A 9083-nucleotide genomic window follows, 5' to 3' on the forward strand; every position below is an offset into this window, starting at 1 on the left:
GTACTTCTGTTTCCTCAGAAGGTATTTTTGATTCTAAATTGAATCAAAATCAGGAAGGAGTAACCGTGTGCGATAATTCCAATTGTGGTATGTGTGATAATTATGATTGTGTTTTGAGTGATATGGTTCATTGTGCAAATGATTTTAGTATAGCTGAGAGTGATTTTGTTTGCCGTGATTGCTTAAAACTTTCAACTATAGATACAATTTGAAACGCCATGCATATAAATTTCATTACAATAATACTACATTAATTGAGTCTCTGAAAACTAAGTTCTAATAGTATGGTTGATTGTGCAAATAATTTTAGTGTGGCTGAGAGTAATTTTGTATGCTCTGATTGCTTAAAAACGTACCAAAATAAATGCAGTTTAAACGCCATACCAACACATTACACTCTAATAATACTACATTATTTATTCTTTAAAAAGTGGTCAATCACCAAGCTACAAATGTGAGGACTGCTATCTGAAATTTAGTGACCTAAAAAATTGGAAATATCATCAAAATAAAATTCATACTTCTAACAGGTGTGTCCTGTATGTTATGCTAATTTTGAAAAGTGAGAAATAATATTTCATTTCAATAATGTTCATGATGTTGATTTGAATCATACTGAGCTGGAATTTAATTCATTTGATGATTTTTTGGCATTGAAGGCAGAAATTGAAAATAATACGAAGTCAAAATTTCTTATGGAGTAAGCATATTTAATATACATGGTGTAATGCCACTGTTCAGGAAATTTTATATCAGAAAGTAAAGGTTTGTGTCACTTAAAAATCCTTGATAGCAATAAAATAAATGCATATTGCCCAGCTGAATTAAAAGTAACAGAACATACAGACGGCAAATGTGTAGTGTCATATCAGAAAAATAGGGCCCACCAGCGGCCGAGCGGTAAAGTCGCTGAACACTGGTAGTTCGGTCCGAGGTTCGAATCCTGCTACGGACTGGCTGCATGGGCGTTTTCATGGTTTTGCCCATGTGTAACGTGTATACGAACCAGTTTCCCTTAGAAAGTGCGGTAAAATCCTAGTATACGGTGCAGCCTTGGCACGACTTTAAAAATTATTGCCAAAAATGATCCAAAGAACGTCTATATATATACTATACACACATACTATATATACTATGTTTAACTGTATATTTTCTTTGAATGACCCGTTAACTACTCATCGTATATGTCCCATTTTTACTGCTCATCATAAAGTCACCAACAGTAGCCAAATCCCGTGTGCACCGGATACTAGGATTAAACCGAAAGTGCTCCACGAAGGCATCCCTTCCCTTAGGCAGATAGCCCTCAAGGCTTTGCCATAATCTCTCACACACACACATATCAGAAAATACATATTGGGCATCGGAATGATTTAGGTCACTTATTTTTAACAATAGATGAAATAAAAAATATTGCATCAAAGATAGCAACAAAAATTTCTCTGGATAATATTTTAGATGAAATTAGAAATTCTCTATGAGATGCTGGGCTTGAGAAGGTTCATTTACTTACAAAACAAGATTTACATAACATCAAAAAATCTTTCAATTTGTCTTCTAATTCTGTTAAACATGAAAATGATTAGGTTTGTGTAGATACGTGGGTACCTGAAATGCAAAATTCTGAACATCCATGCATTTCATTTTATAAAACCCAGGGATCAACATAGCATGAGTGAATATTGTACAAAATATTCATTTCTAAAAGGAAATGATTTTGTTTTGATAATGATGACAGAAGCACAAAGAGAGATACTGAAAAAATTTAGTTCTGACTTGTATATGTATTGATGGTACACATGGGGTGAATGCATACAGATTTGAACTCGTAACTTTACTTACAATAGATGATTTGTGCCAAGGATTCCCGTGTGCATTTTTAATTTCTAATCCATGTGATCAGCTAGTGCAACCTTTTTTTTTTTTTTTCATGTATTAAAGAAAATGTTAGGCAAATACAACCACAAATATTTATGTCTGAAATGGGTTTACTACAGAAACGTCTTTTTTGTGCATGGCATATTGATAGAGCCTGGGGAAACAATTAAAAAAATAAATGGTGTTGAAAAACAGGCAAAAAAACATATAAAATTATTAGATCTCTCTTAGAAGAACAAGACATTCATACTTTTCATACACTGACAAAAGCAGCAATAAAATTACTTAAAGAAGATCCTGACACTATTGAATTTGTAAATTACTTTGAAACATTTATAAAATACATCTAGCTGGGCATACTGTTATAGACTTCACAGTGGTGTTAACACAAACATGCACATCGAATGAATTCACCGAACATTAAAATATATTTATCTTCATGGAAAAAATGTTAAGAGATTGGATAACACCATACATGGTATTATGAGATTTGTAAGAGATAAAATGATTAACTGCTTAATTACAGCAAATAAAGTTAAATTAACAAGTAAGATTTGGGTTTTAAGAATCAGACATAAAACAAATGAAACACTATGTTTATAAGTAATAGAGAATGAGAATGGGTGGTCTGTTTCATCAACACATACAGAAATATACACTATACATAAAAGTAACAAAACTTGTACATGTCACATACAGTGCACTGTGTGTAATCTATGCATTCAATGATATATATGCAGCTGTATTGATTCATCAGTTTGTAGAGACATTAGGTATTTTTTTTGAAAGCAGGCAAGATGAAAAATATGCAACGCCTTCACCGGGAATCAAACCGCAGACTTCTGGATACATATCACACCATGAAGGCATGCCAAGAAGGTGGGAGAAATACTTTACCTAATCGCCAAATCCTGGGTGTGGAGAACAATCATCTAACACCCTTTTAGTTCGGGCACCACTGTACAGACATTAGAATTTTACACTGGAAGCAAGAGGGATTGAAAAATTAGCAATGCCTTCACCGGGAATCGAACCACGGACCTCTGGAATATGCGCCCAGTGTGCAGACCACCACACCAAGAAGGCGGGAGAAATACCTTATAAGTTAGGTGGAGTATGTGCAAACCCACTAGAAATACTGCTACTTATTAAATACATTACTTACATCAGCACACTAGAAATACTGCTACTTATTAGATACATTAATTACATCAGCACACTAGAAATACTGCTACTTATTAAATACATTACTTACATCAGCACACTAGAAATACTGCTACTTATACTACAACTACAATACATAATGAATTATCCACTTATTATAGATGATGAAAATGAATTTTGAATTAAGTAGCCGAAAAAAAAAATCACAGACCCTCTCACTGGAACACACAGAGTCGTAGCTAGGTTTTCAGCGCCCAGAGACAACTGAAGATTTCGTGCCCCCTACTGCTCGCCAAGGATGGAAAAGATTTAATTCTAAAATGTCGTAACATCAGTTTGGCGCCCCTTGGATTCTGCGCCCGGGAACAGATGCCCCCCTTGCCCCCCTCTAGCTATGCCCCTGGGAACACAGAAGGAATGAACTAAAACAAACATGTTTAGAATTAGATTCATTAAAATCTGACAAACAATGTGATGTGTTAAACAAAATTCTTAAGTCAGCACCACTACAACTAGAAGCGGCTGATATGTTAAATGCACAAGAAATACATTTCCCAAGTGCTAATAAAGATATTCCATCTAATAAAAATATAATACCCAAAAGATTCTCAAATACAAAACGAAAAGGGAACAGACAAAATAGTAACCTCACAGAATGAAGATAATAATACAATTCTAAAAATTATTTTGGATCACAAAAATTTTACACATAATAGCACAGAAGAAACTTAACATATCTAGTGAAAAATATATATTTTAACAATAGTCATTAGTACCTATTCACAATTCCTTTTGTCCATTTTTATCATCTAAAACATCTTCTTTCAACTGCCTGTAAGTGTTTTATATGTGTCAGATGATATTTTTTTTCTTATTTATATAATATCTCTCTCATTCTTCAGAACTTCTCTTTAATAATAAGATAATTCCCACTCTGATCCTTAAAATGATCAGGAACAGATGTAGAAGTTCAGAACAGGGTTTTAAACCTTTATCTCAGGTCCTCGTGGTAGGCTGATGTATTCTGTTATTAATGAGTAAGTCTATTTTTGTTCATCCTCCTTGCATTACTGTCTTCCTTCCTCCCCCCCCAAGTCCAACAGTACCAAATATTGTCCATACAATCAATTATTCATTGACTTTTATACTGTTCAGTCAATAGATTATTACCAAACGTTTTAATGTTTATAAATATATTTTGGTGAAACTGAGTCAATCCCAAATTTTAACAGTAAGCAATATTTTCTACTATTTAATACTTGCTACTTAATATTTGTCAAGTTTTTTCAACCCCATGTACATTCACATGTTGTGCACTGGCCATTTTATTACGTGTAGAATTGTTTAAAACTAACTGAACATTGTAACAATCTCATCACAGTTTTGTGAATTGCCACATGCTGCTACATTTTTCTTTTGGGCTTTTAATTATTAATAACATTAAATGGTAGAAACCTTAATTTTTTTGAATGTTCACTAGCTTTACATACCTGGTAAAGGTACCTGGTATTCCTGTACCTTGAATAAGGCTTACTTGTACATTATGTAAACTTGTATTTTATGCCAATCAGTCCCCCTCCCCACATATGTTAATGTCAGCATTTATTCGTATTCCTTACATTTTACAGCAATAATTCATAAGTTTGTCTTATAGATATCTGAGATATGAAGGAATATGTAAAGAACACGTTCCCCCCCCTTCGGGGCCGAACTTTGAAAACGTTTGAAATTGGCTTTTAGGTATTCATATTCCATACATTTTAACTCTTTCTCATCGAAGTCGCCCCAAGCGCCCGAGCATTCTGACATCGGCTGGACGCCCGAATAATTTCCTACCCAGTGCTTTCCCCCATCACGTTACTGCATTACTCATTGCTTTCAGGTGTTGTTAAATCACATGTCAATCATTCTTTTGAAGCTACTAAAAGTAGCTTCCTTATTTCCTTTGTTTCTTCCTTTCCTTTGTTTACTGTCAGTGTTTAGCTTTCGATGCCCGAAGTTGCAATCCCGTTCCAAGGGGGAACTTCACGCAGTGTCAAAGCGTCGAAGAAAGAAGTTCTCGCTTTACTTAAGTAAGGCTATTGTTAGCACTGTAGTATTCAACTTGTCATGGGGGAAGGAAAAGCATTCCAGGAGAAATTCTTAGATACGGGCGTTTTCGATGTTTGGGGAATTGAGATTTTGCCCTCTCTCGATGCGAAAGAGTTAAAGCAAGAATTTAATGTACATCTGTTTCTTCCTTATATGAAAAAACATAAAAACACGTTTTGCCCGCCGAATCTTAAAAATCGCTTCTTAAATAACATCTTCGGTACAAAAGGAATAAGCTCCTAAGTTTTGATATCTCTAATAGCTTTGGGCGATGATCTGTAGGTGAATAAATCAGGAATTCTTCCTTTATGTATAGATTTATAATAAAACATCTGAACAAATAAATATGTATACCAATTAAAAAGAAAACTATTTCAGATAAACTAATAAAAGACATTAATTTACACTCAGTAATACGCACCAAGTTTGCAACGTTTTAAACGAGTGTCGTTTTAAAAAAACGGCTTTGGCCACTCCAAGCTTTTTGGAGTAAACACGCTGCGCGTGAATCTGCACAAATGATCAGGGAGGAATCAGGAGGAAACTAGCATCTGAGGGGCTAGACGCTTGTGCCTCGTGCCAGTAGCGAGTTTGCAGTGGTCCGAGATGGAAGCTCTTATTCCTTCTCCTGCCGCCTGCGAGGTTGGGTCAGTGATAAAGTTCTTGAATGCAAGTACTGCGGCAATTGAAATTAAATGTCAGGTCTATGGGACAAACATCATGAGTAAAGCAGATGATGCATCGTTGGTGTAGGCAGTTTTCAGAAGGTCATCAAAGTGCTCATAATGAAGAGTGCAGTGGCAGACAGTCCCTCATCAATGATGATCTTGTTGAGCTTGTGCGGCAGCTCGTGATGGAGAACCGTTGCTTCACGATTACGAAGCTGAGCAGACATTTTCTGCAGATATCACAATCCTTGTTGCAAGAGATTGTCACTAAGCACCTGCTATTCAAAAAATTGTGTGCCAGGTGGGTGCCGAAAAACCCGACATCTGAACACAAAATTGAACGCTTAGGAGCAGCACTGACATTTCTGTAACGGTATTATGGTGATTTCCTGTTATGTTTTACCACCAATCATCGAGTTCCATATCACAGATTATGTTTCTACTGCATTGATATAAATATTAACAAGACATAGTGCACAATAAAAATTAAGCTTTATTTAGGAACATCGCGCATACTCCCCGACAGCCTGCCTGTTTCTCTCTGCTCGCTACTCGTAAGAAACTTCTCTTCTAGGGTTGCCACACTTATCGGAGGGCGCAAGGCGCGCTCCTTATCGCCATCACCACAGAGTTTCCCCCCAATTTCTTTAATGGCTATTCAAAGGAACGGCATAGGTTAGGAAATTATCTCAGAGAATCCGTACTGTCGGGTATTTTTTTACATGATTACAAAATAAGAATATAAAATTAGAAAAGATCAAAATGCAATTCAATATATAACAAGGTATTGACACATATAATAAACATGAAATAAGAAGAAATATGTTAAGATATGAATTTTTAAAAAAAATGTTTTAAATTTTTATGTAAGAAGCAAGTTTCTTAGGGAAGTGAACATGTCTTCCCGATCTGGTGACAGTTTGTGTATTAGAGAGTTCGTTTGCAGATTTATTCTGCTGAACTGTCTTTAAGTCTTTATTTGTTATTAGTTCAGGCAAATTAGAGTCCGAAAGCAAATAGGCTGGTTTCACACGGTCTATAGACACAGTAGATTTCAGACCGTTAATATCAATTGTGAAAGTTTTGTCCGTTTTAGAAAGGACTTTATGCGGACCTGTATATGGTTGGCACAGAGGTGGCTTTACTCGATCGACACGTAAGTATACATGCGTACACGACTTTAAGGTAGCACTTACGTAACATTTTTCTTGGCAATGTGCAGATGTTGCTATTGGATTCAATTGTTGCATTCTATGCCGAAGATTCGTGATAAATTGTGTGTCATACGGAGATATCTTAGATGACGTTATCATATCACTAGGAAGCTTGAGAGTTGTGCCGTACACCAGTTCAACACAAGATGACTGTAGATCTTCCTTTACGGCTGTCCGAATACCAAGCATAACAACTGGTAGTGTTTCAGTCCAGTTATTGGTCTCATGAGCCTTGAGAGAAGATTTTAAATGTCGATGAAATCGTTCAACAATGCCGTTGGACATTGGATGATAGGCTGTTTTTGGGATTCTGTTCGTACCCAAAATGCGCGTAAATTCTGCAAAAAGTGCGGATCTCATTTGAGAACCTTGGTCTGTTGTTATGATCGATGGGCAGCCAAAACGAGATATCCAACAGTTGAAGATGGCTCTGCAAATGGTTTCCGTTTTCATATCCGGGATGGGAATGGCTTCAGGCCATCTGGAGAATCTATCTATTAGAGTCAAAAGGTACACGTTGCCTTCTGATGGAGGTAACGGTTTTTGGCAAGATTCACAGGATTTCAACCAATTTTTGATATGACGTTTCATATCGGGCCATACATAACGAGAACAAATAAGCTTCGTAGTAGCTGCAATTCCGGGATGTGACAGATTATGCAGATGATTAAAGATGAGTCTGCGAAAGGAATTCGGAACAAATGGACGAGGAATGTCTGTTGATATGTCACAAAGAATATTACCATCAGAATATTGGCACGGTTTAAATTCCAGTTTCAAAGATGATGTGTTTTTTTTTGATAAGGTCTTGTACCTCCGGATCATGCCGTTGAGCTTCCGAAAATTTTTTAAAATCCAAAAATGGAGATTTTGTTATGGAATCAATTTCGATTCTTAAAAGAGCGTCAGCAACGACGTTTTTTGAACCTTGCACATGCCTAATATCAGTAGAGTACTGAGAAATAAAATCTAAATGGCGCACTTGTCGAGGTGAACATTTATGAGGGTTCTGTTTAAAAGCGTATATTAACGGTTTTTGATCCGTATAAATTATAAAATTTCTACCCTCTAACATGTGTCGGAATTTCTTAATTGCAGAATAAATTGAAAATAATTCCCTATCGTACGCGGACCATTTCTGTTGACTTTTATTGAGTTTCATAGAGAAAAATGCTATAGGTTCCCATGTTTGTTGAGACAACTGCATAAGTGTGCCGCCTATTGCGACGTCTGAGGCATCTACCCAGATGCTTAGCTGGGCTCCGGGAATAGGGTGTCTCAAAAGGGTAGCCTGAGCAATGGCATTTTTGGCAGCAATAAAGGCTTGTTCAGCATTCTCGTTCCAATTTAATTGTGGAGATGAATCCTGAACACGAGAACGAGGTTTCTTTTTATTCATATAGCCTTCTAACAATTTTATTAAAGGAGAAAGAATATGTGCTGCTTTAGGTATGAAACATCTGTAAAAGTTAAACATGCCTAAAAATCGGCGAAGCTGAGTGAGAGTGGTAGGTTGAGGAAATTCTAAAATACATTTGACTTTGTCAGGAAGAGGTTCAATTCAGTTTTCACTGAGGTGAAAACCTAAGAAATCAATAGACGTTTGACCAAAGGTGCATTTTGAAACATTTATGCAAAGTGCATATTCCTGAAGTTTGGAAAATAAAGCTTTCAAATGCCTGCAGTGTTCCTCAGAATCTTTAGAGGCTATGAGCAAGTCATCGACGAAAGCGTAAACACCTTCTAAATCCCGCGTGACTTCATCTATAAAACGTTGAAAAGTCGCGGATGCATTGCATAAGCCGAATTGCATACGGGTACTTTCGAATAAACCGAATGGTGTGCATATGGCGGTTTTGTGGATGTCGGCTGGGTTAATTGGTATTTGATGGTATGCCTTAATCAGGTCGACATGACTAAAAATTTTAGTACCGTGCAATGCAGCAGTAAAATCGGCTAAGCATGGAATAGGATATTTGTCTTTTATTGTTTGAGCGTTCAATGCTCGAGAATCTCCAACAGGTCTCCATTCTAGACTGCCCTTTTTTGGAACCATGTGAAGTGGGGA

This window comes from Stegodyphus dumicola, chromosome 11 (genome assembly GCF_044657685.1).
Source record: "Stegodyphus dumicola isolate Sdum_Otavi_A_Nest chromosome 11, ASM4465768v1".
NCBI classification, from domain to species: domain Eukaryota; kingdom Metazoa; phylum Arthropoda; class Arachnida; order Araneae; family Eresidae; genus Stegodyphus; species Stegodyphus dumicola.